General features: G+C 40.4%; 1 protein-coding gene across 1 annotated transcript in view; it reads right to left on the reverse strand.

Moving 5' to 3' along the window:
* The window catches only part of LOC121581316 (histone-lysine N-methyltransferase 2C-like), a 132,355-nt gene extending 127,595 nt beyond the window's left edge, over positions 1-4,760 (reverse strand). Inside the window, exon 1 of the mRNA XM_045224804.1 lies at positions 3,799-4,760. The gene's annotated coding sequence lies outside the window, so the exon portion shown is untranslated. The remainder of the gene's footprint in view (positions 1-3,798) is intronic.
* Positions 4,761-8,782: the final 4,022 nt, after the last annotated feature.

Below are 8,782 nucleotides of genomic sequence, written 5' to 3' on the forward strand. Positions count from 1 at the left end.
AGCATATTTCTCAAATGTTGTGCATAAATTTGTTTACATCCCTGTTAGTGAGCATTCATCTTTTGCCAAGATAATCCATCCACCTGACAGGTGAAGCATATCAAGAAGCTGATTAAACAGCATTATCATTACATAGGTGCACCTTGTGTTGGGGACAATAAATGTCCACTAAAATGTGCCGTTTTGTCACACAACACAATGCCACAGATGTCTAAATTTTTTAGGTAGCGCGCAATTGGCATGCTGACTGCAGGAATGTCCACCAGAGCTGTTGCCAGAGAATTTCTGTACCGTAAGCCGCCTCCAATGTCGTTTTAGAGAATTTGGCAGTACGTCCAACTGGATTCACAACCGCAGACCACGTGTATGGCGTCATGTGTGCGAGCGGTTTGACGATGTCAACATTGTGAACAGAGTGCCCCATGGTGGTGGTGGGATTACAATATGGGCAGGCATAAACTACGGACAACGAACACAATTGCATTTTATTGATGGCAATTTAAATGCACAGAGATACAGTGACGAGATCCTGAGGCCCATTGTCGTGCCATTCATCCGCCGCCACCACCTCATGTTTCAGCATGTTAATGCATGGCCCCATGACGCAAGGATCTGTACACAATTCCTGGAAGCTGAAAATCTTCTTCCATGGCCTGCATACTCAGACATGTCACCCATTGAGCATGTTTGGGATGCTCGGGTTCCAGCTTCAGCCAACATTCAGCAACTTCGCACAGCCACTGAAGAGGAGTGGGACAACATTCCACAGGCCACAATCAACAGCCTAAACAACTTTATACAAAGGAGGTGAGGCAAATTCTGGTAATACCAGATACTGAGTGGTTTTCTGATCCACACACCTATACCTTTAAAAAAAAAATGTATGTGCATATCTGTATTCCCAGTCATGTGAAATCCATAGATTGGGGCCTAATTTATTTCAATTTACTGATTTCCTTATATGAACTATAACTCAGTAAAATCTTTCAAATTTTTGCATGTTGCATTTATATTTTTGTTCAGTATAAATGTAAACAAACACTATAGTTTCAAAACATTGTTAAAACTATCATTTTTGTCACGGATGGTTAGTTCTTGCATCCATAGCGCTCTATGAATTTGAGAGTGCTTACATTTCTCCAGGCCCATCCCTCAGCTTTTTACCAAAACAGGCGTGGCATATCTTTTTCCAGATATGCTACTCTTGAGGAAATGCCTAAAATGAATCTCTGACCTTTCTAGGTGTCCTTCAAGGACACTTATCAGCTGAAGCAATGTTCATTTGTTAGTGTTGTCAATGTAAGAGTTCACATACCTACTCTCTTTTCCTGAGCTAGCTACCACCACACTGTGATCGCATGTCTCTGTCTGGATGGTCGTTCGTCCTTCGATGCCTTGCTTGTGTTCTTGCCTTCCTCTCCTATCAGCCTCCGAAGTTGCCTCTACTTACCACTGAAATAAGCCTGCTCTATTTGTTTGTTCCACCATGGATTAGTTAGTTTGCTCCACTGTGGTTCTCTGTTCGGTATCATATTGTAACAGTATGAGAGGAAACACTGTAAACCAGTAGGCCTATTTGTTTTATTGTGACAAACACTGGGAACAAAAAGCCATGAGTGTATTGACTTTTCAGCTCAGCTTGACTATGTCTGTTGAAGATGATGTCATCCCTATCTTTTGAAGGGCTTGTCTGACACCCAGTCCTCTCAGACAGTTGAGGGACACTGCCAATGGAACAATGTCTCTTCCTGGAACTAGCCTACTACACCGGATCCATGGTTTTGACTAGACGGGATGCAGCTAATGCCAGAAGTGCCTTATCGTAGCAGGTTAGGAGAACTTACGCAGCAGGATAAGAGAATTAACATTACAGGTAAGGAAAATTAGGTTAACGTTAGGAAAAGGGTAAGCGTAGCTAAAAGGCCAAAATTATCAGACGCGACTCGAACATGCAACTTTTGATGTCACTTTGACATTAGCTGCATGACCAGGATCCATCCCTCCACCGTATCCTGCTGTGTCATCAGGGGGACCTCGCACAGAATTTGAGACTGTGATCAACTAGCTACCTGTGTGAGAGCTGAGTCTTTTCCTAAATACAGCTTGACGTTATTCTGTGACTGAGCCTATATTTGACCTCTTGTGGTGTCCAATGCAGTCTTTGTGTAAGAAGTTCAGCTAGGACTAGATGTAGTCAATGGGAGGGGGGAAAAAAGCATAAACGTCACAATATCAATAAATTGAGTTTGTGGTTGTCCCAAATCGTGTAGGTTGCTGCACAATATGTGGTCTTTGGTAAGCCAATTGCCTAACCTCTATATTCCATTCTCCCAAAAGGTAATCACAGCAGCCCTTAATGTGGTCTTTCTCATACACAATCAAGTACTGATACATTCTGTGCCCCTGCCTGCATATTGAGCAATAGGCTTGACAGCAAGCTTGAACAAGTAAACGTTACCAACATAACAAATAGATAAAGTATGGATTCTGGAAAGACAAAGATTCAGTATAGCCCTACTCAGCCTATGACCATAAGCAGGAGGCACAAGTGGGTGGCCAAAAGCTGGTGAGTGAAGTAGATCAATGACTGGATAAAAACTGGAATAAAATAAAAAGTGTAGTGACCAATTACAGTAAACTGATATATATTTACACTTTAAAGTGAATCTTAATGTTTCATATTAGTTTCTACACTGATAACTACATTAGTATGGAAGAACATTGACTTCTTAAGGCAGTGGGCAGAGTTGGTACCCCCCAGACACACTGGGCTAGCTAGCTACCTTTGTTAAACTAGCGTAGAGCACAAAGCAACTGCATGCTCAAGTCAGCCAAAACAAGCTAACTAGCTAGCTAGCTAGCTAGCCAGCCATCCTAGGTTCTTTGTAGTCTTTGTTTGGCTATTGTATGAATTTGCAAATGAGGAACAATATGATGTACCTACTAATAGACTAGGGATATCCCACTTGGTGGGATACAGAGATATAAGATGATGATCAAGGTATTTGATAAATGACAAATAGGATGCAACTCACTATATAGCTAGCCAACGTACCTAAATGACTAGTTAGCTAGTAACGGTAGGTAGCTACCGTTAGCCAATTTAGCTGAGCCATTGAATATGTGTGTTAACGTTAGTCAACATCTACATAGTGCTTTGCTGACATGCTGCCTGACAGTTTTAACAATTAGCTAACGTTAAACTTCAAAGTCAAGTCACTTTAGAAGTCACGCATGATTCCACAGCTGCCTACCTACCCGGTAGGTAGCCAACGTTAGCTAGCTACCTAGCTAGCATGTGCATCAAAGGTTTTGGGTAGCAAATCAATTAGCTAGAGCTAATTTACTACATTTCCCAAATACAGAAGTTAGCTAACTAGGTAGATAGCTATCTAGTTTAGTTAGCATTTTGTTTGGTATGGGACGACCTCCAAAATAAATACATACTGAGATCAAAACGAGTGTAGCTAACTTAGCTGGTCAACTTCTAGTTCAATGTTAGCTAACAGGTTAGCTAGCTACATAACATTACAGTATACATAATCAACAGCAGAGGTGGTTTAAAGCACACGTTAGCCTTCCATTTTAGCCACAGCTGAAGCATTCACGTGTCTAAATATATTTTCTAGCAGAAAATAGGTCTAATTTGGCTGATTCGCTGTGTCGAACGTTGTGTTGGACGTTCCGACCAAACAAGGCGGTGACAAACACATTAGGCTCCAGCGGCCGCTGCAAAGCCGAAAATGATGTAGCAAGCTAGCAAGTACATGAAATAGCTAGTTAGCTAAGATAACTTACCTTTAAACCCTATGAATAGTAGGTTATTTTCTTCATGTCCAAAATTGTAAGAGATATATAGTTATATCACTTTGTAGTGTATTTGTGAGGAAGAATGATATCGCCAACTGTCAGTCAGCTAGTTAACGTTAGATAAGTTAGCTAGCTCAGTCTTCTGTTCTGTACGACAAGTAGCTAACTAGCTAGGTGGCCACGCCAATGTTAGCTACGAAAGCAATACAACCGCTGTTTAAAAAAAAGCATGAACGCATACACCAATAATCCGATGTTTAACGTTAACATCACCCATTTGAAAAAAGGATGCAAAATGTAAATCCAGTAGAGATCAGCTTCATTGCAAACGCATGATGGATCACTTTCCTTTCTCCAAATGACAGCTGTCGTCGCACAAATAAAATGTTTAGCTAACTATCACACTTCATCCTTTGCTAACTATTATTATAGGGGGAAGGTGTAGCCAATATCCATAATCCAAAGCAGGCACAAATTCCAAGCAGTCTTCAAGAGAAAACGTCACAAAATCTTCACAAGAAAGCCAATGCTTACGACAAAAACAAACGATGCAATGGCTAGTTGCTCGAGCTAGCTTGCTAGCTCAAGACCGTTCGCTTTGCTTGCCAACTGGTTCTATTTTCTTTAGCCGCGACAGAGAGCGAGATGCCCTAGCTGGCGGAGCGGACTATCCGGAAAGACTAACATGAGTGTTCAGCAAAACATAAAAACAGATTTTTTTACACTAACTATATAAAAAAAAAAAACGGTGGCTAAATGGCGAGTTCTATCTGGTCAAAAAATTAAAGTTGTATCGTACTCTTTACGGTGGCCATGTTTAAGTGACACCGAATAATAAACCCCGACAGCTGGACTCCCAAAAATATAGGTCGAAAATATCGCTGCATAAATCGAAGAGATGTAATGGTTTCTAATATTATTTCACTATTTTCAGTTGTATTAGAAATCTAAACCGCAAATGAGGTTAAATGCGATATTCATAGGCTTATAAAACAATTTCTTGAAAATACTCCCTGACCCTGCGGAAGAATATGTGCATTTAATAAATACGGTGAAGTGTATCGGATCCTTCTAAAATGCGGTACTCTGATCATAACAGACGGAACGGACTGCAATGGGCCTTGTGATTTAAAGGGCAATTCCGCCACTTTTCAATCTCATATTAATCATCTCCTGGGTCCGGATTCACAAAACACTTCTTACACAAAAACTTAAGAAGCTTCTTAAGAAGAGAAAAAATAAGTTTATAAGATAGTTTGTAAGTGCAATTCCTCAACAATATTTTCAGATTTCATGATTTTCTTATGAACTTCTCAAATATCTTCTTAGAATCTTCTTAAGATGTTTGTTGCTAGGCAACCAATTTAGCTAGCTATCTAGCTAGCAATGGCAATCATGTTAGCATATTGCATACTGAGATTACTGTTCTAAAACATGTTCTTGGGTTTAAAATAAACAATACTGAAACTTTCAGATAAAGTTTGTGAGTGAATTAAACATGTTCAATTGCTTCATGAGCTTTCTCTCTCACTGCCCTGAGTTTAAGACAAGGGTTTCGCTATCTTGGAATGAAGAACATTTCCAATAACTTTCTTTTCAAAAATCTAATTTCTTCTTAACGTTTTGCTTAAGGAAAAACATAAGAAATAGTGCAAGAAAATTTCCAATAACCTTTTTGAGGAATAGCAACTTTGCTTAAGTCTACAGTCAAGGAACAAATGACAGTTAAGAATACATTTTTTCTTAAGAAAGTTTTGTGAATCTGGGCCTAGTGGGGCGGCAGGTAGCTCAGTGGTTAAGAGTGTTGTGCTAGTAACCGAGAGGTCGCAGGTTCTAATCCCTGAGCCGACTAGGTGACAAATCTGTCGATGTGCCCTTGAGCAAGGCACTTAACCCTAATTGCTCTGGATAAGATCGTCTGCTAAATGACTTATTATTACTTAAGTAAAAATACTTTAAAGTACTACTTAAGTAGTTTTTTGGGGTATCTTTACTGTACTATTTATATTTTTACCAACTTTTACTTTTACTTCACTACATTCCTAATGAAAATAATGTAGTTTTTACTCCATACATTTTCCCTTAACACCCAAAAGTACTTGTTACATTTTGACAGGAAAATTGTCCAACTCACACACTTATCAAGAGATCATCCCTGGTCCTCCCTACTGCCTATGATCTGGCGGACTCACTAAACACAAATGCTTCATTTGTAAATTATGTCTGAGTGTTGGAGTGTGCCCCTGGCAAAATGACTTTAAAAACAGTCGTTTTTTTTATAAATGTACTTTGAACTGATTTATACTTTGCCAACTTTTACTTTTGATACTTCACTACATTTCCTAAAGAAAATACATTTACTTTTTACTCCATACATTTTACCTGACACCAAAAAGTACTCGTTACATTTTGAAGGCTTAGCAGGACAGGAAAATTGTCCAACTCACACACTTATCAAGAGATCATCCCTGGTCCTCCCTACTGCCTATGATCTGGCGGACTCACTAAACACAAATGCTTCATTTGTAAATTATGTCTAAGTGTTGGAGTGTGCCCCTGGCAATAGGTACGTTTAAAAAACAAGAAAATGGTGCTGTTTGGTTTGCTTCATAAAAGGAATTTGAAATGATTTATACTTTCACTTTTATTTTTGATACTTAAGTATATTTGAGCAATTACATTTACTTTTGATACTTAAATATATTTAAAAACAAATACTTTTAGACTTTTAGACAAGTTTGACAAAATCCAAATGAAATTGTGTAAAGTTATTAAGTATTTTGTTTTCAGTTGGTTGCAGGTTATTCCATGTGTTTGGAGAGCATCAGATGGGGGTCCAAGCAGGCCTATACTATTGAATCAGACCTTCAGAACCAGTAAGATCCTATTTCAAATAAGCAAACCTAAACCTGAATCATATATCTGCCTCCGACTGTTCCCTTTAGGCCCGTTTTAATGGTGGTTTGAATATATGTTACACTAGCACTAGCATACCTGAGTCATGCTTTATTGACAGCCCTGAATTTTACATAAGTCCATTGTCCAAACCCTTAACTCAATTTTGTTCTTCCAAATATGCCTGTACCCAAACCCAATTACTGGCCCATGAATTAGGCTGGTTTCAGTTCTTTTGACTTTGTGATATCTGTTAAGTAGATCAATATTGCCACCATGTGGTTGTACAAGTGTAGCCTACTGTGTTAGTCTCAGTCCTATGGCCTCAGTATAGAGTATAGACAGAAATGTGAAATCTAAAACTTCTATCATTCATAAATATAACCAGCTATCAGGATGTATCAGTTTGACATGAGAGGTCTGCAGACAGGACACAGACATAGCCTACAGAGAGATCAAAGCTCTAAAACAGATTTACATTTACGTCATTTAGCAGAAGCTCTTATCCAGAGCGACTTACAGTTAGTGAATACATATGTATATATATTTTTTTTCATACTGGTCCCCCATGGGAATTGAACCCACAACCCTGGCGTTGCAAACGCCATGCTCTATCAACTGAGCTACATCCCTGCCGGCCATTCCCTCCCCTGGACAACGCTAGGCCAATTGTGCGCTGCCCATGAGTCTCCCGGTCGCGGCCGGCTGCGACAGAGCCTGGATTCGAACCAGGATCTCTAGTGGCACAGCTAGCACTGCGATGCAGTGCCTTAGACCACTGCGCCACTCAGGAGCAGATGATGGCTGTGTCTGATTTTGCAACACCTTAGATGTATGGTAAAAAAAAGTATCACATTTTATGTCACATGTGCCGAATAGAACTGGTGTAGACTTTACCGTGAAATGTTTGCTGACAAGCCATACCCAACAATGCAGATTTTAAAATAATAATAAATATATATATGGATAACATGGAATAGTAACATGAGGAATAAAATAAAATACACAAGAATGGAAGTACCAGTACCAGATGAATGTGCAGAGGTACGAGGTATGAGAGGTAAATATGTAGATGTAAGTAGTGTAAAGTTACTAGGCAACAGGTTAGATAATAATAGAGTAAAATAAAGAACAGAGTAGCAACATTAAATGAGTGTAAAAGTGTGTGTGTGTGTGTGTGTGTGTGTGTGTGTGTGTGTGTGTGTGTGTGTGTGTGTGTGTGTGTGTGTGTGTGTGTGGTGTGTGTGTGTGGGAGTGCCAAAGTAGTGTGTGTGAGTGTGTACATACACTACATGACCAAAAGTATTTGGACACCTGCTCGTCAAACATCTCATTCCAAAATCATGGGCATTAATATGGAGTTGGTCCCCCCTTTGCGGCAATAACAGCCTCCACTCTTCTGGGAAGGCTTTCCACTAGATGTTGGAACATTGCCGCGGGGACTTGCTTCCATTCCTCCACAAGCGCATTAGTGAGGTCGGGCACTGATGTTGGGCGATTAGGCCTGGCTTGCAGTTGGTGTTCCAATTAATCCCAAAGGTGTTCAATGGGGATGAGGTCAGGGCTCTGTGCAGGCCAGTCAAGTTCTTCCACACCGATCTCGACAAACCATTTCTGTATGGACCTCGCTTTGTGCACAGGGGAATTTTCATGCTGAAACAGGAAAGGGCCTTCCCAAAACTGTTGCCACAAAGTTGAAAGCACAGAATCGTCTAGAATATGATAATATGCTGTAGCATTAAGATTTGCCTCTCACTGGAACTAAGGGGCCTAGCCCGAATCATGAAATACAGCCCCAGACCACTATTCCTCCTCCACCAAACTTTACAGTCGGCACTATGCATTCGGGCAGGTAGCGTTCTGCTGGCATCCGCCAAACCCAGATTAGTCAGTCGGACTGCCAGTTGGTGAAGTGTGATTGGCAGTCCGACGGACAAATCACCTCCAGGCTGTGTAAGGGCTATTTGACCAAGAAGGAGAGTGATGGAGTGCTGCATCAGACGACCTGGCCTCGAAAATCACCGGACCTCAACTCAATTGAGATGGTTTGGGATGAGTTGGACCGCAGAGTGAAGGA

This window comes from Coregonus clupeaformis, chromosome 14 (genome assembly GCF_020615455.1).
Source record: "Coregonus clupeaformis isolate EN_2021a chromosome 14, ASM2061545v1, whole genome shotgun sequence".
In the NCBI taxonomy this organism is placed as follows: Eukaryota; Metazoa; Chordata; class Actinopteri; order Salmoniformes; family Salmonidae; genus Coregonus; species Coregonus clupeaformis.